Below are 24,957 nucleotides of genomic sequence, written 5' to 3'. Positions count from 1 at the left end.
GGGTCCTAGGTATGATTTCCGTCAAGGGCATGTACCTTGGTTGTGGGCACATCCCCAGTGGGGTGTGTGCAGGAGGCAGCTGATCGATGTTTTCTCTCTCATTGATGTTTCTAACTCTCTATCCCTTTCCCTTCCTTTCTGTAGAAAAATCAATAAAATATATTAAAAAAAAAAAAAAAAAGGAAACATGGAACAGACTGATGAATCTCAGAGGGAAGGGTGGGAAGAGATTAACCAAATACCTTGTATGAATACTAGAGGCCTGGAGATCCAGAAACCAAGAGTCCGACATCCCCTGAGGGCAGGGTCCTGGATTGTGAGAGGGTACAGGCCAGGTAGAGGGACACCACCAGTGCATGAATCTGTGCACTGGGCAACTAGTTTGTATATAAAACCCAAATGCTAAAGGCATGTCCCTCTCAGATACCTCTCAACACAATTAAAAAACAAATATCATCATTCTTTTTGTTATATCTACTGTCATCCAATTTAAGAACAAATGATATCTCCAGATTCACTAAAACTTAAAATTACATTATATAAACCCCACTATTTTAAATGTATAGCAACATAACGAGGTGACACTATCGCTATCCCTTCAACATTTTGTTCATATGAAGATTGGGAAATTGTTACTCTCTTAGAGTCTTCTTTTTCCCTCTTTCTTTTTCTCTACTATTACTTTTCCTTTTCCTGACTTTCCCTTATGAAAATCTTTATGTGGATCATGAATTTTACCCACTAGATTAAAGGCAGTGCAAAAAAGTTACATAGAGGGCAGAACTAAATGCTATGCCTGGTTTTCAACTATGTATGCGAAAATGGGCAACTTATGTAACTATTATTAACTTCCATTTTTTTTCTTCTGTAAAATAATAATTTTTAAAAATTCTTTCTCTGGACCTTAACCTTCAAAGACCATATTCCCATGTTATTTACTCTACATAAAAATTGTATACTTATGATGGTAAGGCAGATTTGTCTTTTCTGACTGCCCTGAGGGACCATATTAAACAGACATCTGTAGCAGGCTTCGTCTTCAAACGTCACTTTGTGAATAGTGATGAAAGAGTAATTGGGTTCGATGACCTTGCAGTGTAGTCGATCTATGTATGGTGGAAGAATCTTTTCTCCATATTTACTGCTATACGTGGCAATATTTTGTTGCAAAGAATCTTGGACCTTCTGCCAGGTAATTTGCACAACATCTGCTGGAGTTGTTAGATTGCAGAAAATTGTCACATTTCCTCCTAATACAGCCGTCTCCTTATTTTTGTACTTTATTCTGTGTGGAGAACCTGCAAATAAAACCCAGTGTGTTTATGCTAAGTAAAGTCAGTCAGAGAAAGACAAATACCGTATGATTTCACCTACATGTGGAATCTAAATAACAAAATAAACAAAATAGAAACAGAGTTAAATATACAGAAAACAAACTGATGGTTGCCAAAGGGGAGGAGAAATGGGGGACTGGGTGAAAAAGGTGAAAGGATTGAGAAATACAGATTTGTTAGCTACAAAATAGTCATGTAATGTACAGTACAGCATAGAAAATATAGTCAATAATATTGTAATAACTATGCATGATGTTAGATAAGTATTTGAATTATTGAAGGAGTAATTACTTTGTAAATTATGTAATCATCTAACCACTATGCTGTACACCTGAAACTAATATAAAATAACTAGAGGCCTGGTGCATAAAATTCGTGTACTCAGCCTGTATTACACCCTCTTGCAGTCTGGGAGCCCTTGGGAAAGTCTGACTGGTGGCCTAAGCCAGCAGTTGGGCATCCTTAGTGCTGCCATGAAGACAGGAGAAGCTCCTACCATGCCACTGCACTCACCAGCTGTGAGTCTAGTTTCTGGCTGAGTGTCGCTCCCTCTTTTGGAGCGCACTGTCCACCAAGGTGCAGCTCTTGCATTGAGCATCTGCTCCTGGTGGTTCTTCTGCTGTTTGGTCAATTTGCATATTAGCCTTTTATTATATAGGATAGTGAATATCAACTGTAACAGAAAAATTTTAAACTAAATAAATAAATAATTTTAAAAACTGGCAAAAAAAAAATCTGAAGATAACTCACCAATAATTATATACAAATAACAAATAACCATAAGAAAAGACTCCCAAAATCTTTTGTCATTAAGAAATTAAAACAATAATGAGAGCCCACTATATATCTTTTAGAAAATCTAAAAAAAATTTCTTAATTACAATATCAAATGCTGGTGAGGATGTGGACACAGAAACTCTCATTTATTGCTGATAGGAATGAAAATTGTACAGCCACTTTAAATGACAGTTTAAGTGGCATTTTCTTTTAAAAAAATATATATATTTGTGTTAATTTCAGAGAGGAAAGGAGAGAGAGAGATAGAAAACATCAATGATAAGAGAGAATCATTGATCAGCTGCCTTCTGCATGCCCCTTACTGGGAATGGAGACTACAACCCAGGAGTGTGCCTTGACCAGGAAATGAACTATGATCTCTTGGTTCATAGGTTTATGCTCAACCACTAAGCCATGGCAGCCAGGCAGTTTGGCAGTTTCTTAAAAAACTAAACATACTCTTACCATATAACTCAGTAATTGTACTCTTAGGCATTTACTCAACTGATTTAAAAACTTATATTCACACAAAAAGCCTACATACCCATTCAGCAATCTCACTTCTGGGAATATATCCTAAGAACCCCCAAATACCAATCAGAAAGAATATATGCACCAAATACCAATCAGAAAGAATATATGTTCATAGCAGTGTTATTTACAATAGTGAAGATCTGGAAACAGTCTACGGTGCCTATCAGTAGGTAAAAGGATACAAAAAAGCTGTGATGCATTCACACCAGAGAATACTATACAGCAGTAAAATGAAACTGTTACCATTTGGGACAGCATGGATGGACTTGGAGACTATATGCTAAGTGAAATAAGCCAGTTAGAGAAAGCAAGTATCACATGATCTCGCTTATATGTGGACTCTAATGAACAAAATAAACTGATGAAAAAAATGGGTCCAGAGGCATGGATGTATGGAACAGAATAACAGATCTAAGTGTGGGGTGTGGGGATAGGATAGGAAGAGATCATACATGCATACTAGAGGCCCGGTCCATGAATTTGTGCACCATTGAAATCCCTTGGCCTGGCCTGCAGGGATTGGGCCAAAACTGGTCTGGTGCATGGATTTGTCCAGGGTGTGTCTGGCCCATCTCATCCAGACCTAATTGGGGCCATTGGTGCCAATTGGGGCCATCTTGCCCAGTTCCAATTGGCTGGACCCCAGCAGCAAGCTAAACTACCAGTCAGAACGTCTGCTCCCTGGTGGTCAGTGTGCATCTTAGCACCTGGTCAAATGGTTGAATAAACTATTGGACACTTAGCATATTAGGCTTTTATTTTATAGGATTGCATAACTCATGGACACAGATAATAGTGTGGGGAAGGTCTGGGGTGGAGTAGGAGTTGGGTGGAGGGGTGTAAAATAGAAAAAAAATGGGACATCTGTAATACTGACAATAATAAAATAATTAAAAAAAGGCAGAAGGGCACAACACACCTACATACATATGTTTATAAGAGCCTTGTTAATAATCACCCTGTGAGTACCTGCAGGCCCAGGAGAAGTTCCTGGCACTGAAAATCTATGAATGGAGGGCAGGGAAATACAGAAGAAAGAAGCTGGCTACACCAGCCTGGTAATTAATAGAGTTTAGTAAGGGAGGCTGCAAAATGAAATGACTCTTTGAACCACCTAGCATGCACGAGAGAATCATACTGGGGAAGGAGAGGGATAGTCATGTGTACAAGTAGGGACTGATATTAGGTTCAGGAAATTGCTTTACATGCTTGGCCAGCTCAGGACAATGAGAATGTTTCCAGACCAAGCTTGTTCCAGGAGGCAGAAGACGGGTGCTGGTTTGTGTCAAAATACATGGATCAAAAGTCTTCAAGTGAGTTTCATGATGAACATTGTCCCTTTTGGCTGGGTCCAGCTTGTGGGACCCAAGCAGACTTCCTTTGCATCCCACCCCTTTTGACCAGCTCTTAGAATTTCACATGCTACCTCCTTTGTCAGGTTCTCTAAGAGTCAGCAGGGGCTTCAGTAGCAGGGAGACAGCTTGCCATGTTGCCAGTTGACTGCACTGAAGACATAGTCGGAAGCAAAAATATAGACACAGCAAAACAATAAACAAATTGAGAGAAGAAGTCCAAGTATCCATGATGATCTTTTTAACCATTTTTCCAAATACCCAAACCTGTGTGTTTAGTAGTCAGCTTGGCTTGGGGGTTGGGTCCCTTAAGGCATTTACTTGGGTTTTCATGTGTAAACAAGAAGAGCTAGGAGCTCATTCATCTGTTGTGAAAACAACTTTTAGTTTGGATGTTGGCACAGGAGCTCCTTGTGAATCTGTAATGATACCTAAGGCCATCCTGCCAGGGCTGCCCAGCAGAACCTGAGTGACGATAAACAGATTATTCTAACACACGTTTCTGTGAAAGAGAGGGCTAAGGCTCTACTTAGCTATCGTCACCAAATAGCCCTGTTCGCCTGTCTCCTTAGGTGTTTTTATTTATTTACTTAAAATAGTACAAATAGTAGTACATATGTCTCCTTTTTCCCCCCGGTGACCTTTCTCCAGCCTCCACTACCCTCCAGCACACACCCTCCCCGCACTCCAGTGTCTTGTGTCTATTACAATAGTTATGCTTAAATGCATGCAAACAAGTCTTTCAGTTGATCTCTTACCCACCCCCGCCAGACACTCCCAGCCTTCCCGCTGTAATTTGACAGTCTGTTTGATGCTTCTCTGCTTCTGTAGTTATCTTTTTGTTCAACAGGTTATAATGTTATTTATTATCCATAAATGAGTGAGATCTTTCAGTACCTGGATTATTTCATTAGCATAATGCTCTCCAGTTCCATCCATGCTGCTGCAAATGGTAAGAATTCCTTCTTTTTTTTATAGCAGCATAGTATTCCATTGCATATATATACCATAGTTTTTTAATCCACTCATCTGCTGCTGGGCACCTAGGCTGTTACCAAATCCTAGCTATTGTAACTTGTGCTGCTATGAACACAGGGGTGCATATATCTTTCTGATTGGTGTTTCTTGTTTCTTGGGATATATTCCTAGAAGTGGTATTACTGGGTCAAATGGCAGTTCCATTTTTAAATTTTTGAGGAAATACCATACTGTTTTCCACAATGGCTGCACCACTCTGCATTCCCACCAGCTGTGAAGAAGGGTTCCTTTTTCTCTACATCTTCTCTAGCACTTGTCGTTTGTTGATGATAGCCATTCTGACAGGTGTGGGGTGGTACCTCATTGTTGTTTTGACTTGTATCTCTTGGATGATAAGTGACTTTGAGCATGTTTTCATATGTCTGTTGGCTTTCTGAATGTCCTCTTTCAAAAAGACATTTTTTTGATTGGGTTGTTTATCTTTCTTTTGTTAAATTGTATGAGTTCCCTGTAAATTTTGGAAATTAATCAGAGATAACATTGGCAAATATGTTCTCCCATGCAGTGGGCTTTCTTGTTGTTTTGTTGATGGTTTCTCTTGCTGTGCAGAAGTTTTATATTTTGATGTAGTCCCATTTGTTTATTTTCTCCTTAGTCTCTCTTGCCCTAGGATCTGTGTCTATAAAGTTATTGCTATGATGTATGTCTGCTATTTTGCTGCCTATGGAGTCTTGTAGGATTTTTATTGTTTCCTGTCTTACATTCAAGTCCTTTATACATTTTGAGTTTGTTTTTGTGTATGGTATAAGTTGGTGATCTAGTTTTATTTATTTATTTATTTTGCATATATCTGACCAAATTTCCCAGAACCATTTATTAAAAAGGTTTTCCTGCCAAAACCGGTTTGGCGCAGTGGTAGAGCGTCGGTCTGAGGACTGAAAGGTCCCAGGTTCAATTCCAGTCAAGGGCATGTACCTTGGTTGCGGGCACATCCTCAGTAGGAGGTGTGCAAGAGGCAGCTGGTTGATGTTTCTCTCTCATCAACGTTTCTAGCTCTCTCTCTCCCTTCCTCTGTAAAAAATCAATTAAAAAAAAAAAAAAAGGCTTTCTTGACTCCATTGTATGCTCTTGCTTCTTTTGTTAAATATTAATTGAGTATAATGGTTTGGGGCAATTTCTGGGTCCTCTATTCAATTCCATTGGTCTATATGTCTGTTCTTGTGCCAGTATCAGGAAGTTTTGAGAACTGTGGCTTGGTAATATAGTTTGATGTCTGGTATTGTGACACCTCCAACTTTGTTCTTCTTTCTCAGGATAGCTGTGGCTATTCGGGGTCTTTTTTTATTCCAGATGAATTTTTGGAGTGCTCTTTCTAGGTCTGTGAAATATGCTCTTAGTATTTTAATGGAGAGTGCATTGAATCTATAGATTGCTTTGGGTAGTATGGACATTTTGATGATGTTGATTCTACCAATCCATGAATACGGTATTATTATTATATTATTATATTGATATATATTATTATATTCTTCCATCTTTTTATATCTTTCTCTATTTCTTTTTTCGATGTCCTGTAGTTTTGTGCATATAGGTCTTTTACCTCCTTATTTAAGTTTATTCCTAGGTATCTTAATTTTTTTTGGTAGGATGGTAAATGGGATTGCTTTTTTAGTCTCTCTTTCTGTAGGTTCACTATTGTTGTATAGAAATGCTATCGATTTCTTGGTGTTAATTTTGTATCCAGCTACCTTGCTGAATTCATTTATTAAGTCTAATAATTTTTTTTATAGAATCTTTAGGATTTTCTATGTACAATGTCGTGTCATCTGTGAATAAGGACAGTTTTAATTCTTTTCTAATTTGGATGCCTTTTATTTCTTCTTCTTGTCTGATAGCAATGGCTAGTACTTCTAGTACTATGTTGAACAAAAATGGTGAGAGATCACATCCCTGTCTTGTTCCTGTTCTTAAGGGAAATGGTTTTAGTTTTTGCCCATTGAGTGTGATGCTGGCTGTGGGTTTGTCATCTATGGCTTTTATGATGTTGAGGTATGATCCTTCTCTTCCCACCTTCCTGAGAATTTTTATCAAGAAAGGGTATTGGATTTTGTCAAGTGTTTTTTCTGCATCAATTTATATGACTATGTGATTTTTCTTCCTCAATTTGTTTATGTGATGTATCATGTTTATTGATTTGCAGATATTGTACCATCCTTGCATCCCTGGGATAAATCCAATGAGGGGAAGAAGCATTGTCTAGGCTCCGCACAGCATGATATGCTCCTAGGATCATAGCCAAATTATTTACTATAGTGGTAATATTTGGCACAGCCACAGTAATAAGGGGCACTACCTTATTAAGCTTCTTATCATTTGTTGTCATTTTTCAAGATCCCTCTGGGCTGTTGAAGGCCCTGCGTGCAGGGTGCACAATGCCCTCACTTGGGGGAGTTCTAGGATAGGTTTCCCTATTTCCTTATGTGCTCCAGGTGATAATGCTTAATGGTCACCACTTTTCCCTCTGGTGGCAAACTAACTGCCTCCCAATTGGCATTGCTCTCTGAGTCAATTATTTCTAGTCATAGGCAGAATTCCCAATACAGGTTTATAGAGTCTGGACTTGTGAGATATTGATACTTAGAATGCTTTTCAAAATTGGAGAGATGAAGACCTCATACTCCCAGGGAGGGAGAGTGCCCAATTTGCAGAACCTGGGGAAATTTTCTGACCATTACACACTAGCTTCCATAGCCATTGATAGCACTGAGGGGGCCAGAGAATTTCTGAGCATTACCATGTATTAGAGTGCATTCAGCACCAATGTCAACAAAATAGTTACCCTGTACTGATTTCTGGAGACCAATGGATGGTAAGTTCCTCATGTGGCCTCTGATTGCCACTGTGGCCTCCACTTGAGGACATATTTGGCCTTCCTCCTATACTGGAGGGGGGCCAGGGTTTCAGGAGCAGGGAGTATGGTTGAGAAGGTAAGCCACAGGGGATTTTTTGGACAATAAAAAAATTCTGTGTGAAAGTGTAATGGCCAGTAAGTGACATTGTGCATTTGTCAAAATGTATAGAGTTTTACAAAACATACAGTGAACCTTAATTATACAAAATTTAAAAAACCCATTTAAGAGACTGTGGATCCCAAGGAATAAAGACTGCAACTTGAAAATCTAAGTGTATTACAAATGTATCCTATAGAATGCAATGAGGCATCCAAAAAACATAAAATGAAATCTCAGAGGGCTCCCCTAAATCTGTTGGGGTGTCTTCTGGGGGGGCCAACAGGAGGCAAAACTGTTCTGGTTTTAAGCTTTCCATAACCCCACTAGCACTGCATTAGGCTGACAATCAATCATTTTTTGGAGGGTTCCTGTGGCAACCAGATGGTGCCACATTTGCTTTCAGGTTATGCTCATAGAGCCTTTCTTCCCTGCTTCTCTTATTGCACTCTGTCTGAGTTCCATGTCCTTCCCATAGCTTGAATGTGCTCAGAGACTGGTGTGTTTCCCCTAGATCTGCCTCCAGTTTCCTAACCCTGGCTTCTACCTTTAGCTGGGTATCAGTAGTCAATCAAACCACCCATGAGAGTGTTTAGCCTACAGCTGTGGCCATGTGCTTTCCTTTCTTGCTGCAGAGTGCAATGTGTAGTTCTTCAAACAAATACATGAGGCCAACTGGTGTTTTGGGGGTGGCCCTGGACTCTCAATGTGGTCAACAGACTAACATATGGGCCACTCCTCCCACATAGAAGTAGATGGCCAACCCAAGATTTCTCCCACAGATGCCTCTTTCCCAAGGCCCATTTCTTCAGTTTCTTGCCTGGCTCACCAATTGTTAGTACATGTTCACCCAGAGAAAGGTCCCAAACTGAAAATCTTCCTCCTCAGCAGAGGGCAGGGAAAGAATGAATGAAGGAGGGCCACTCAGTCTGGTAGAGGAAAGCTTACTTATGATGCACATTTTTGGTGGCTGCAGGATGAAATGGATCCTGAATCATATAGAGGTATGTACCAGGGAGAGAATAGTGTACTAGCATGTACCTGCTACCAGGTACGGGAAATTGCTTTGCATGCTTAACCGTCAGAACAACCAGATTGTTTTCTGGATCCAGCCTGTACCAGGAGGCAGGAGAGGGATGCTGGCTTGTGTTAGAACACAAGTGATTAATATCAAAACAGTCTTCAAAGAAGTTCCTTCTAACCCAGGTCCAAATTGCAAGTCAGAGTGCCCTGGAACAGTCTCTCCTCCACAAACCAAAAACTGAAAGCAACTAAGATGCCTTCAATAGGTGTATGAGTAAACAAACTGCATGTCTGTACAACAGAATATTATTTAGCCATAAAAAGAAATATGTTACCAAACCACAAAGAGACATGGGTAAACCTTAAATGCATATTGCTAAGTAAAAGAAGCCAGTCTAAGAGGTCTACATACCCTCTGATTCCAATTATATGCCATTCTGGAAAAGGTTAAAAAAAATATCAGTGGTAGCCAGGGGTTCAGGTGCAAAGGGTAGGGTTGAGAAGGTGAGCCACCAGGGATTTTTGGGACAATGAAAAAATTCTGAATGAAACTGTAATGGCCAGAAATGACATTATGCATTTGTCAAAATGTATAGAGATTTACAATACATAAAGTGAACCTTTATGTATTGTAATTATGTATTATACAAATTTTAAAAAACTCATTTAAGAGAATGGGAATGCCAGGGAGTGAAGTCTGCAACTTGAAAATCCTATGGAAACATAAAAGTTGATAGTCTATGCACTTCATAGGATGCAATTAAAGTGGCATCTTACTTACACATGTCTTTCTCCCCCAAATCCATAACCCTAGACAATTCATAAAACAAATAAACAAACAAGCATCAGACAAATTCTAATAGAGAGTAATTCTACAAAATACCTGACTAGTGCCTCTCAACACAGTCATCAGTAATTGGGGAATTCTGAATAACTGTCACAGTCAAGAGAAGCCTAGGGAGACATACCAAATAAATATAATGTGGTATCCTGAAAGGGACCCTTAAACAGAAAATGATATTAGGTAAAAACTCAGAAAATATCAATAAATTGACACACATAAACTAAGTACTAAATTTCTGTGGCACACTAAAAATACATTTTTTGCCCATCTGACAAAATAAACAGGTATAATTTTGATTTATTCCCACTAGACGGCTTTTTTTCATTGGCTGTTGTTATATTTTTATTTGACATTCCAAGGGAAAAGAGGTCAGTGTCCCTGACTAAATAATCAGGTATTGCATGTTTTAAAAATTCTTGTGGCACACCACTTGAAAACTGCTGTTATACAGCAATCACATTAAATTGACTACATCTGCCCTCAACAGTATGGATAAAGCTCACCAATATATTATTGAACCACATTAAAAAGACATCCTATCTAATAAAGAGGGAATATGCTAATTGACTCTCACACCATCACAATAATGGAGGCACCCATAGCCAATAAGGAGGAAATATGCTAATTTACTGTCACACCCTCAAAGATATCAGTGCCCACAGCCACAAGATGGTGGTGCCCAGGCCCCTCAATCTCCCAGCCACTTAGGACCAGCCCAAGGCACAAGCAAACCTCAGATGGCAGCCTCCGAACCACCTGGTGCCAGCCGAGGTGCAGGCAAGCCTCGGATGGTGGCTGCCCAGGCCCACTGGAGACTCAGGTAACCAGGGCCAGCCAAGGCTTACATTGTCGCAATGGCAGCAGCAGAGGTGTGATGGGGCATTGCATTCCTGCCCCTGAGGACTCCTGGACTATGAGAGGGGGAAGGTTGGGCTGAAGGAACCCCTCCACCTCCAGTGAATGAATTTCCATGCACCGGTCTTCTAGTAGTTTCTATAATTGTACATATCATACCACTTCATCATTATTTGTTTACATGCTTGTCTTCCCCACTAGAGGCTGAGTTACTTGAAGACAAAACCAGGCTTCTCCATTTTACATTTTATACGCTCAAGTAAATTAAAGAGAAGTAACATGAGCATACTGTTTTCCTCTACTTGTCACACTCTTTTTGTCCTCAGCATGTGTCACCCCTCATCCAAACTTTGATTAAACTATCCAATTGAATTCAAATGATACTTTCCCAGGAAAAACTCCTTAACCAGAAGTGATCACAATTTCTTTTTGTCTGCTGAATTCCTACAAAACATTTATTATTGCCTTTACAATGGACCAAACTGATTTTGCATGGTTTTGAATTAAATGTCTTTAATAAAATAATTTTAAATGACTAGAAAATAATAGGACCTGTATATTTATTAAGTCTTTAATGTGTCCCAAGTGTACCTCAATTTGTACTGATAAGTAAACACACCAAGGAAATAACAAAGTTGACAACAATAACCACAACAAAATTTCTTAATGACCACAAATAGCCACAAAAACAAGTCAGACTCAAACTTAAAAGGCAAATGGGCTGCAAGAAGTAATACAGAACTAACTAACTAACTAACTAACCTGCAAAGAGATAATTTTCCCCCAGCAGGTTTGTGCTCTCCTCCCTAGTTCCAGCTCCTTGGATTCACTTTAGAATCAGTGCTTGCTTCCTTCTTTCATTCTCTGTTTGCTAAGTCACTGCTTTATTTATGCTCAACTTAAACAGTTTTCTGGTTGCCAAGAACTTGGACAGCTGATTGACACATAGAGCTGAACATAATGTTCTGGTCACCTAACTATATAAAAGTAAAAAAGACCATGCAGCCTAGTATTTATTCACCACTGATCCCAAAACTAATGGAGTTGAGAGAAAAAAATGAAGAGTTACCTGATCCTTGTACCAAGATGGGAAGCACGAGGAGCTGGAGAATAGGATAGAGTAGAAATTCCATTAAATTTGATGAGGAAATCTTCTCTAACACTCGGAATACTTTCTTTTCCAACTGAAATCTAACACTGAAATACAATTTCCAGGTCTTTTGACGTTCCACCAAAATGGGTTACTCATTAACTAATTGCTGACAGTTCATTATACATTTCTTCACTCTTAACTTTGAACTTCCTTGTCTGCCTAATCTACAATCTATACACTGTATATAAAGAGCCAGGGCCCATAACATCACAACTAGACCAAACACTTGAAGTCAGTGCTGGGTTGCCGTGGCGACCCAGCACTGACTGCACCTGGTGCATCGCAGCAGCAAACCCAGCACTGACTGCCAAGGGGGCTGCAGATCAGGCCCAGAGAGAAGCCTGCAGAGAGAGGCAGGGTCTGATCCCCAGCCTCTGCAGCAGCTGTCGATCAGCCTTTGCTTCTCTTTCTCTCCAGGCTTTGCCAGCAGCTGCGCCTCTGTTTCTTTCTGAGCTTCTTTGATCAGGACCAGAGATAAGCCTGAAGATGCTGACTGGCATAGAAACCAACCAAATAGAACTAAATCTGGTGAAGTGCCAGAAGCCAATGACTGCCTAGGAGGCAGAGCTTTTCCCTGCCATCAGTTTACATTGTTAATTATATTCCATAAATGAGTGAGATCATGTGATATTTATCTTTCCTTGACTGCCTTATTTCACTTAGCATAAGGTTCTCCAGTTCCATCCATGCTGTTGCAAATGGTAAAAACTCCTTTTTTGCAGTATTGTAGTATTCCATTGTGTAGATGTACCACAGTTTTTTAGTTCACTCATCTGCTGGTGGGCACTTAGGCTGTTTCCAAATCTTAGCTATGGTGAATTGTGCTGCTATGAACATAGGGGTGCATATATCCCTTCTGATTGGTGTTTCTGTTTTTTGTTTGTTTGTTTGTTTGTTTGTTTTGTTTTTGGAGGGGGGATATATTCCTGGAAGTGGGACCACTGGGTCAAATGGGAGTTTCATTTTTAGTTTTTTGAGGAAACTCCATACTGTTCTCCACAGTGGCTGCACCAGTCTGCATTCCTACCAGCAGTGTACGAGGGTTCCTTTTTCTCCACATCCTTGCCAGCACTTGTTGCTTGTTGATTTGTTGATGATAACCATTCTCACAGGTGTGAAATGGTACTGCACTGTTGTTTTGATTTGCATCTCTCTGATGATTAGTGATTTTGAGCATGTTTTTATGTCTCTTGGCCTTCTTTCTGTCTTCTTTCGAATAGTATCTAATTAGGTCAGTTGCCCATTTAAAAAAAAATCTTTATTGTTCTGATTATCACAGATGTTCCCGTGCCCTCCCATAGCTCTCCTCCACCTGGTTCCCACCCTACTCCAGGCCTTCCTCCTCCCCGACCCTGACCTTGTCCGTAGGTATAAGCTCTTTGTCTAATCTCTTCCCACATCCCCGACAACTACTTCCCTCTGAGAATTGACGGTCTGCTCCCTTTCATGCCCCTGATACTATTACATTCACCAGTCTGTTCTGTTCATCAGGTTTTTATTCATTTGATTTTTAGTTTCTTTTGTTGATAGATATGTATTTGTTGTCACTTTGTTGTTCATAACTTTTATCTTTACCTTTTCTTCTTCCTCCTCTTTTTAGAGAATACCCTTTAGCATTTCATATAATACTGGTTTGGTGGTGATGAACTCCTTTAACTTTTTCTAGTCTGTGAAGCTCTATCTAACCTTCAATTCTAAATGAAAGCTTTGCTGGGTAGGGTAATCTTGGCTGTAGGTTCTTGGTATTCACCACTTTGTATATTTCTTGCCACTCCCTCCTGTCTTGCATAGTTTCTGTTGAGAAATCAGCTGATAGTCGTATGGGTACTCCCTTGTAGGTAACTAACTGTTTTTCTCTTGCTGCTTTTAAGATTTTCTCTCTGTCTTTTGCCCTTAGCATTTTAATTATGATGTGTCTTGGTGTGGTCCTCTTTGGATTCCCCTTGTTTGGGGTTCTCTGTGCTTCCTGGACTTGTAAATCTATTTCTTTCACCAGGTAGGGAAAGTTTTCTGTCATTATTTCTTCAAACAGGTCTTCAATATCTTGCTCTCTCTCTTCTTATGGCATCCTCATAATTTGGATGTTGGTATGCTTGAAGTTTTCCAGAGGCTTCTTACACTATCTTCATATTTTTGGATTCTTTTTCTTTTTTCTTTTCTAGTTGGGTGTGTTTTGCTTCTTCGTATTTCAAATCTTTGACTTGATTTTTGTTATCTTCTAGTCTGCTCTTGAATTTTTGTATATTATTCTTTATTTCAGTCAGTGTATTCTTAATTTCTAATTGGTCATCTTTTATATACTTGAAGGTCTCACTAAATTTCTTGGAGGTTTCTAGAAGATTCTTGAGTAACCATATAACCGTGGTTTTGAACACTATATCAGTATTTTGCTTTCATCCGTTTCTTTCATTTGCGACTTGGTTCTTTGTCTCCACATTTTGGCTGCTTCCCTGTGTTTGTTTCTATGTACTGGGCAGCTGCTAAGTCTCCTTGAATTGATAGAGGGGCCTTGTGTGGTTGGTGTCCTATAGGGCTCATTGACTCAGCCTCCCCTGTCAACGGAAGTGGACACTCTTGGTTCACCCCTTTGTGGGCTGTTTGCACAGTCTTGTTGTAGTTAGTACTTGATTGCTGTTGGTATCACTGGGAGGAATTGTTCTCCAGGCCAATTGGTTGTGAGGACCAGCTGTGTCTACATTAGAAGATCTGTTGCACAGGAGACACCCTTATGGGGCAGGACTTGCTTCAGGGGGCTTTGGTGCTCACTGAGTCTGCCCCTTGAGTGTGTCTGTTATGCATGTGAAGAATTGTAATCCAGTATGGTCTCACTCTGACCACTAGGTACACTGGTTCTTGGGTCTCCAAGGAGGTACAAGGTCAGCCAATGTCTTGGACTTCCCAGTAGGAGCTACAGAGACATCTGCAGATTCTTTCTCTTTGTATGTGGTTTGGAAATGCCCAGAGGAGGCCCTGCTGCTGCTGGGCCTTGAGCCTTCTTTTGGAAGCTCTGGGGCTCTCTGACCCAGCTGCAGTTTGACAGGTTTTAAGCAGAGAAAGGACAGGCCATTCATATGCAAAATCCAATGCACACAGCTTGGGTGGGGTTATAAGTTGGGTGGGGTGGGTTTTCTGGGAATCACCAGGATAGAGCAAACAGCAATGGCTGCCAGTCAGTCCTGCACCAGAGAGGTCTCCGTGTCTCTGAGTCCTGCACCCCTGTGCAGGAACAATGATTGCTGTGAGCACCTCTGAAAGCCTCCCTCGCATTCCTGTCCCAATAGCAGACAGTCCAGTTTCTCCCCATATGTGTTTGGGTCTCCCAGAGTCTCACCCAGAACTGGAGTTCAGAGCAAGTGGGAGCTTGTACCTCCCTCCTGATTAAAATAGCAGCACATCTAGTGCTAGCACTTTCCATGTCTCCACACCTCTTGCTGAGCTTTTTTCACCTCTCTAGTTGTAGAACTTCCACTCAGCCACCTTTCTCAATGTTTTTGGTGATAGTTGTTCTGCCTTTTAGAAATAATTTTGATGTGGCTGTCAGAGTCAGAAAATATAGTTGTTTACCTATGCTGTCATCTTGGTTCTCCTCTCCCATTGCCCATTCTTTTATTGGGTTATTTATATGAGTTCCTTTTGTTAAGTTATATGAGTTCCCTGTAAATGTTGGAGATTAAACCCTTATCAATGATTACGTTGGCAAATAAATTCTCCCATGGAGTTGTCTTTCTTGTTGTTTTGTTGATGGTTTCTTTTGCTCTGCAAAAGCTTTTTATTTTGAGGTAGTCCCATTTGTTTATTTTCTCTTTATTTTCCATTGCCCTAGGAGCAGTATCAGTAAAAAAATTGCTTCGGCATATGTCTGAGATTTTGCTGCCTGTGAATTCCTCTAGTCTTTTTATGGTTTCCCATCTTATCTTTAAGTCCTTTATCAAATTTGAGTTTATTTTCATGTATGGTGTAAGTTGGTGGTCTAATTTCATTTTTTTTTTTTTTTGGCTTTGTATTTGTCCAATTTCCCCAGCACTATTTATTGAAGAGACTGTCTTGACTCCATTGTATGTTCTTGCCTCCTTTGTCAAATATTAATTGAGCATAGTGGTTTGGGTTGATTTCTGGGTTCTCTATTCTATTCCATTGATCTATATGTCCATTCTTGTGCCAGTACCAGGCTGTTTTAAGAACTGTGGCTTTGTAATACAGCTTGGTATCTGGCATTAAGATCCCACCTACTTTGTTCTTCTTTCTCAGGATTGCTGCAGCTATTCAGGGTCTTTTTTTATTCCAGATGGATTTTTGGAAAGTTTGTTCTAGGTCTGTGAAATATGCTATTAGTATTTTGATGGGGAGTACATTGAATCTATAGATTGTTTTGGGTAGTATGGACATTTTGATGATGTTGATGCCACCTAGCTATGAAAACAGCATGTTCCTCCATCTGTTTGTCTTCTATCTCTTTTTTCAGTGTCCTGTAGCTTTTCACGCATAAGTCCCTTACCTCCTTATTTAAATTTATTCCTAGGTATTTTAATTTTTTTGGAGGTGATGATAAATGGGATTATGTTTTTAGTTCCTCTTTCTGTGAATTCATTATTAGTGTATAAAAAATCCATAGACTTCTGGGTGTTAACTTTGTATCCTGCTACATTGTTGAATTCATTTATTAATCTAATAATTTGTTGATGGAGTCTTAAAGGTTTTCTATGTACAGTATCATGTCATCTGCTAATACGGACAGTTTTACTTCTTCTTTTCCAATTTGGATGCCTTTTATTTCTTCTCCTTGTCTGATCACAATGGCTAGTACTTCCAGTACTATGTTGATCGGGAGAGTAGGCATCCCTGTCTTGTTCCTGTTCTTAGGGGAAATGGTTTTAGTTTTTGCCCATTGAGTATAATGTTGGCTGTAGGTTTGTCATATATGGCTTTTATGATGTTGAGGTATGATTCTTCTATTCCCACTTTGCTGAGAGTCTTTATCAAGAAAGGGTGCTGGATTTTGTCAAATGCTTTTTCTGAATTGATAGATGTGATTATGTAATTTTTGTCTCTCAATTTGTTTATGTGATGTATCACACTTATTGATTTGCAGATATTGTACCATCTTGCATCCCCTGGATAAATCCCAGTTGGTCATGGTGTATGATCTTTCTGATGTACTGCTGGATCCAATTTGCTGAAATTTTGTTGAGGATTTTGGCATCTTTGTTCATGAAGAATACTGGCCTATAATTCTCTTTCATTGTGTTGTCTTTATCTGGTTTTGGTATTAGGGTGATGCTGGCTTCATAGAAGGAGGTTGGAAGTGTTCCTTCCTTTTGAATTTTTTAGAATAGTCTGAGGAGGATAGGTTTTAGCTCTTCCTTGAATGTTTGGTAGAACTTCCCTGTGAAGCTGTTGGGCCCCGGGCTTTTGTTTGCTGGAAGCTTTTTGTTCACTGCTTCAATTACTTTGGTAGTTATTGGCCTATTCAGTTTTATTTTTTTATTTTTTATTCTTCCTGATTGAGTTTTGGGAGCTTGTATTTTTTTAGAAATATGTCCATTTTGTTGGAATAGAGTTGTTCATAGTATTTTTTCCATAATCCTTTGTATTTCTGTGGGATGGGTTGTTACTTCATCTCTTTCATTTCTGATTTTGTTTGTTTGGGTCCTCTCTCTTTCCTTCTTGGTGAGCCTGGCCAGTGGTTCATCAATCTTGTTTATCCTTCAAAGAACCAGCTCTTAGTTTTGTTGATCTTTTGTATTGTTTTTTGTTTGTTTATTTGTTTTGTCTCTAGTCATTTATTTCTGCTCTGATCTTTATTATTTCATTCCTTCTGCTTATGCTGGGCTTTTCTTGTTGATTTCTTTCTAACTTTTTGAGTTGTAGGGTTAGATAATTTATTACTTTTTTTTATGTAGGCCTATAGAGCTATGATCTTCTTTCTCAAGACTGCTTTCACTGTGCCCCATAGATTTTGGATTGTTATGTTTTCATTGTTGTTTGTTACTAGGATGCTTTTTATTTTTATTTTTATCCCTTTGGTAACCCAATCATTGCTTAATAGCATGCTATTTAGTCTCCAGGTGTTTGATTTTTTTTTCATTGCTTTATTGTGGTTGATTTCTAATTTTATGCCATTGTGAATAAGAAGATGCTTGATACTGTTTCTATCTTCTTGAATTTGAAGAGACTTCGCCTGTGTCCCAATATGTGGTCTATCTTTGAAAATGAACCATGTGCACTTGAGAAGTATGTATATTTGTGCTTTGTTCTGAAATGTTCTGAAGGTGTCAATTAATTCCATCTGACCTAGTGAGTCATTTAGGATTGATGTTTCTTTCTTTATTTTTTGTTTGGAAGATTGGTTCAATGATGACAGTGGGGTATTAAATTCCCCTACTATGACTGTATTGGTGTCAATCTCTTCCTTGATATCTGCTAGTGTTTTTTTCTTTTTATGTAGTTGAGTACTCCTGTGTATAATTGTTTACATATGAAGTGGCCTTCCTTAACTCTTATTATGGCCTTCACTTCGCGGTCTAATTTGTCAGATACAAGTATTCTACTCCAGCTTTTTTTTTTTTTTTTTTTTTTTTTCAGTTACATTTAACTGAAAAACCTTTTTCTATCCCTTCACCATCAGTCTGTGTGAGTCCTTTGTTCTGCAGTGGGTTTCCTGTAGACAACAACTATATAGGTCATGTTTTCTTATCCACTCAGCTACCTATGTCTTTTGATTGGGGCATTTAATCCATTTATATTTAAAGTTATTATTGATAGGCACTTGTTTGTTGCCATTTTTAATTTTTTATGACTGTGTTCCTTCTTTCCTTCCTATTTATTCTTTTTACAGCATACTCTTTAGCATTTCCTGCATTGCTGGTTTGGTGGTAATAAACTCCCTTAGTCCTTTTTTGTCTATTAAGCTCCTAATTTCCCCCTCAATTTTGATTGATATCCTTGCTGGATATCAATTTACAGTACTCTTAGATTCAGACCCTTCCTTTGCATGTCTTTGATTATTTCATTTTATTCCTTTCTGGCCTGATGTGTTTCTGATGGGGGTTATCTTTTTAAGGTAACTTTCTGTTTCTCTCTGAAAGCTTTTAAGATTCTTACTTTGTCGTTGATATTTGCCAATTTAATTATAATTTCCTTGGTGTCAGTCTTTTGGGGTTCATCTTGTTTGGGACTCTGTGAGTTTCTTGGACTTGTATAAGTTTTTTTTCCCCTATATCAGGGAAGTTTTCTGTCATTATTTCTTCAAACTGGTTTTCTATTCCTTGCTCAGTTTCCTCTCCTTCCTGCACCTTATTATGTGGATGTTGTTTTGTTCATGTTGTCCCTTAGGCTCTCCTCCTGTTTTTTTTTTTTTCTTTTTTTTTCTAGATGCTGCTCTGTTTGGGTATTTTTTCCTACCTTATCTTCTAGCTCACTGAAGCAGTCCTCTGCTTCTTCTAGTCTACTGTTGATGCTTTCTATTGAGTTCTTTATGCAGCAATATCATTTTTCATTTCTTCTTGGTTCTTCTTGGAAATTAACCTATTGGTGCTCACACATATTGTTGAATTTGTTTTTCATCCTTTTCAGCAACCTTATGACCATTGCTCTGAATTCTTTCTCTGACATATTGCTTGCCTCCATTTCATTTAATTCATTATTATTATTATTATTTTGGGTGATTACTCCTTTTATTTCAATGCAGGCTGTTACTTTGTCTCCCTATGATTGCTCTTTTCTGGGTGTCTGGTTCTGTAGCTCTCTCTCCTGTGTTGACTTAAAGGCACAAATTACTATTTGAGAAGACACAACGCACAGGACACCAAACACAAATGTATTCAGAATACCAATAACCCCAAATAAAGGTGACCACCAGAGAAAAGAGAATTAATGGAGAGAAAAGCGTGCAAAAATGACATTGAGAAAAGGAAAAAAAAAAAAAGGAAAAGAAGTCAAAAGAGGGGCGAAATATATGTATATGGGGAGATAACTCTAAAAAAAAAAAACAGCTAATCCAAAAAATGCAAACAACAAACAACCAAACAACAAGCACCCATCTGAATCTGAGGAAACAGAGCTCTCTCTAGGTCAGGGGTCTTCAAACTACGGCCCGCGGGCCACATGCGGCCCGCAGAGGAGTCTGATCCGGCCCGCCAGGTTTTTTGGGCAGTGAGCGCAGCCGAGGTGTTACAGTAGGAATTAGTAGTTCATATAGTCCGGCCCTCCAGCTCTCTGAGGGACCGTGGTCTGACCCCCACTTTAAAAAGTTTGAGGACCCCTGCTCTAGGTGATCTATGACCTCCATGGATTGCCTCACCAATGGTGTTTTATTCACCAATTCTAGGTGAATGTTGTTTGATTCAGCTGTTCCTTCTATCTGCTGTGTGAGAAGGTGCAGGGCTCATCTGCATATTCTGCATCTGTGCTGCTTTGTCTCCCCCTGGACAAACTTTTAGGTGCCCACAGCCAGAGAGACTGGAGTCTTGGTGTTCATGGGTTCACAGCTGAGGCAGCTGGTCTGTGGGTGATGTGGTTGTAGGCTCCCGGAGGTATGAAGGTAACATTGGGCTTCCAATCATAGCCGCTTTCCCCTTTAAGATGGCACAATCTCTACAGCAGAGCCGGCTACTCCGGGAAAGATTTCAGCATTAGTAGAAGCTGCCAGGCCAGGGGAGCCTGGTCTGCCAGTCCCCAACAGTTCTGTGGAATATAGCTGTCCCTCACTCACAAATACAGACACTCCCTACATGTCCACACACTCTCCTTTAGGTCTCTCACTCACACACTATCTTGCAGCCTGCCATCCTTTTGGCCACCATCTTGGATCTTCCCCCATTGGTTAATTTTTAAATGTTATTTACATTTGACTCCTTGAGCAAACTAAAGAAATTGAGTCAGTGATAATTTGAATATATTAAAAATAACTATTTTTCAAGAGCAGTACATTTTTTAAAGGCACATTTAAAAAAGTATTCCTTTAAAAAAACAATCCCCCATAGAAATATATTTTGAAGAAATTGCACAAATAAATCCAGATAGAATTGGTTACTCATTCACTAATCCTTAACTTTGTTTAATTTAAACTCAGTTCTACCTCCAAGGAAATACATTTCTTTCAAACTCATTCTGAATTCTTAGTTTAGAGCCAGACTAACAGGATGAAAAACTCCTCAAGTTGAGGTTTGGACACTAATCTACATTCTAGGTCAGCTGTATGGAAATGAAGAAACTTGCAGTTATGAGAAATCAGGAACAGGTTGTAAGTAAGAATTTAAGTGGTTGGAGCAACATTGGGAGGTGTCATCAAGTGTCAGTGATCAAGAAAATATGGCAGGATAGGAACACAAATCAATATTGAAAGAAAATATGTTAAATCAAGGGTTGTTGCTGGGTACTAAATGTCAGGGCAGTTACAGAGATACTTATGATCATGGAAAATAAAAATTACTGAGTCTCTGTTATTTGTCAAGCACAATAATAAATGCCTTGCTCTAATTGCTTCACTTAATCCTCCTAACTCTACTGGGTAGGAATTATTTTGCAACGAGGAAAGAATCTCACATTGAACACCTTGTCCAAGAACATCTATTCTAGATTGTGAGAGTTCTAACTCTTCTTGTATTCGAAACCTATACTATCATACAGATGCCAATCGTGTACAGGGCTTAGGTTAATGGGGTTCTGGAAATGTAGTCTGGATTACAGATTACATAAATCTTACTTTACAATAAATTCTCAGAAGGCATGAGGAGATCTAGTTTGGAGTGTGTTTGTGACAAGAAACAGTAGCTTTTTTTATCCCTTGTGGCAGTGAAGAAAACATTAGGAGAAAAGATTGCTTAGAAGATAGCTACAATACATCTGACATGACAGAGGGCTTTCCCATTGAGACTGAGAGCCTGCAATTAGCAAGTTCAACAACACAGAGAGCCTTGTGCTGGATGCAGAGATAAGTTCTGGTACCTAAGACATTTAAACTTAATATTTTTAAGATCTATTCTCTTAGCAATTTTCAAATATGCAATACAGTATCATTAACATTTAAAAATATTTTTATTGATTTCAGAGATGAAGGGAGAGGGAGAAAGAGATAGAAACATCAATGATGAGTGAGAATTAATTGAATAAAGAAGTCAGACAAGGAAAAAAAATTACTGTTCATATTCCACTTTAGCCATTCTGACCTCTTTCCTGATTCTCAGAAAGTAAAAGTCACACAGGCTCCAGTATCAGCTCCTTTGTCCTGGAGTTCCTTTTTCTTTCTGAAACCTGCACAGCTAGCTCCCTTACCACCTTTAACTCTGTGTTCAAGTTGCACCTTTTCTTTTCTAATTAAGGTATATTTGATATATAGCATTATATTGGTCTCAGGTGAACAACATAATTAGTTGATATTTGTATAAAATGATCACCACAGTAAGTCTAGTTAACAATTACCTTACATGGTTACAATTTTTTCCCTCATGGTAATATTTTTAAGATCTATTCTCTTAGCAATTTTCAAATATGCAATACAGTATCATTAACATTTAAAAATATTTTTATTGCTTTCAGAGAGGAAGGGAGAGGGAGAAAGAGATAGAAACATCAATGATAAGTGAGAATTAATTGATCCTGCATGTCCCCACTGGGTATCCAGCCCACAACCCCGGGCTTGTGCTCTACTGGGAATGGAACCATGATCTCCTGGTTCATAAGTAGATGCTCAACCTCTGAACCACACTAGCCAGGTTGCAATACAATATTATTAATTATAATCACTACAATATACATTACTTTCCCAGGACATATTTATTTCACCTTCTCAGTGAGGTAATGTGATCATATTTATAGTTGCAACTCTTTCCCTCCCCCCAACCTCCACCCTTCAGCACTCCAGCCTCCCTTACTCTGATTTACCTTTTTGTCCATAGCAGATATTACTTTCCAATATTCTAGGAATATTATTTATTAAGTTTGGTTTTCCTCATAAAATGTAAGCTTCACAATGGCAGTGATTTTGTTTTATTTAGCTATCTCTTCATACCTATCTCAAGCATCCGGAAGAATGCTTGACACATAACAAGCAAGCACTCAATATTGCTGGTTAAATTGAATTGGACTAAATATGTGATATATTAAACGCAGGTGTAATGAGTAGTGGTAGCTGGGGAGATTGTGGGTAGCTTTTGCTAGAAGAGAGGAGTCAGGTAAGGTTTAGTAGAAAAAAATATTTCAGCTAGGATTTAAATATAATGGGTATTGTCAATGCAAGAAAGTGGGCTGCAGTGGGAGGGAAAAGATTCCAAGCAGAGCAAACATTATAGACAAAGAAGTGTGAGTGAAAACAGAATGGGCTAGGCAAGGATCTTCCCGGAAGAGGAATCTGGTCAGAGCAGAGGAGTCTACTGACTATTGAATACTGGAGAGGGAAGACTGAATGCCAGTTATTGTAGGGAAAGGCACATTCAGATTCTCTCTTTGCACACCAGATTCATTTCTCTGCTCTGAGGTCTGGAAGGCTGATGTCCAGTTTCCAAGAGGAGTCTCAGGCAGGAGACTGGCAGTTTGGGGAGAGGTGAGAATAGTTAATCCTCCCTGCTGGGCTGCAGTTCTGACAGTGGCTGTAATTTTTTTTTTTTTAATTTTTATTACAGATCCTATTAGGAGGGCCCTTCTCAGTGTCCAGTAGGTCTCAGGGGTCTGATGGTTTTCTGCTGTAGATGGTCCTTAGCTGCCTGGACATCCCCTCTTGGTTCCCTTAACCCTGCTCCTCCATAAAAAAAAAAAAAATTCTCAGCTGAGAATGTAATGTATTTTTGCAGGATCTGCCTCTAACAGAGAAAAGCAGAGATGGCAGAAGTCAGCGCAGGCCAGCAGCTGAGTGGCTGCCACCAAAGGACCCACTCAGCGGGCAGATGGAGTCCAAAGTGCAGGTGATCTGGGAGCAGGAACACAAGAGGTAGTGACCCAATATCTAGGCAGTGTCTGAACAGTAGGCATCGAGGGTGCCAGACTTCTGGACACAAGTCAACATCTTCTGAAGTAGAATTCATTTATCTGTGTCCTGTCCACACTTCAAACTGTTCTCAATATGTGTGTGAAGTAGGGAGGCAAACCTGCTCAGAAGCTCCAGAGGATCCGCAGGTCCCAAGCTTAGCTAACATAATCCCAGGCTCAGGAAACCAGAAGTTTTGAATTATGGAGTGTGTGTGTGTGTGTGTGTGTGTGTATATATATATATATATATATATATATATATATATATATATACTTTCCCCTCAGGTATGTATGTAGTGGTGGTGGTGGTGGTCGGGGTGTGTGTGTCTGTGACTCTATTCCCTATTCCTAAAGGTAGATAATAATAGCCAAGGTTTTAGTTTATTTTTAAATACATTTTTATTGATTTCAGAGAGGAAGGGAAAGGGAGAGAGAGAGAGAGAGAGAGAGAGAGAGAGAGAGAGAGAGAGAGAGAAAGCATCAATGATGAAAGAGAATAATTGATCAGCTGCCTTCTGCATGCCCCCTATTGGGGGATCCAGCCCGCAACCACAACCGAGGCATCAACCCATGACCTCCTGGTTCGTGGGTCACACCCAGCCACTGAGCCACACCAGCTGGCATAATAGCCAATGTTTAGGCCACTCTCTTAACCAGGGCAACGACTCCATTCGGTGGGCATTGATGTGATGCCAACTTTCCGGGCGAGGAAACTAGCACTGAGCAGTGATGCCCCCGGTCTCGTAGAGAGGAACCTTAGAGAGGGGTTGACTGGGGCAGTCTGGCTCCAAAGCCAGCTGTGCCCTGCCTCTGCCAGCCTCCTGAAAGGAAGCAGCCCTTCCTGTGTGATGCTACCTTCATCTGATCAATACCTCACAGGATTCCTGCTGGCAGATTATTTGTTGACGAAATAAACGAACTTTAAAAATATATATTTTATTGATTTTTTACAGAGAGGAAGGGAGAGGGAATAGAGAGTTAGAAACATAGATGAGAGAGAAACACCCATCAACTGCTTCCTGCACACCCCCTACTGGGGATGTGCCCACAACCAAGGTACATGCTCTTGACCTGAATGGAACTTGGGACCCTTCAGTCCCCAGCCCGACGCTCTATCCACTGAGCCAAACCGGTTTTG

The 24,957-nt window shown here is 39.6% G+C and overlaps 1 protein-coding gene across 1 annotated transcript in view; it reads right to left on the bottom strand.

The window, feature by feature from the left end:
- LOC311617582 (histone-lysine N-methyltransferase SETMAR-like) overlaps positions 1-24,957 on the bottom strand; it is a 485,271-nt gene that overhangs the window by 139,051 nt on the left and 321,263 nt on the right. The window lies entirely within an intron of this gene.

The sequence above is a fragment of the Pipistrellus hanaki genome, assembly GCF_964339955.1.
Source record: "Pipistrellus hanaki genome assembly, chromosome: 2".
Taxonomy (NCBI): domain Eukaryota; kingdom Metazoa; phylum Chordata; class Mammalia; order Chiroptera; family Vespertilionidae; genus Pipistrellus; species Pipistrellus hanaki.
The sequence above is the reverse complement of the archived record's forward strand: the minus strand, read 5'-3'. Positions and strand labels throughout refer to the sequence as shown.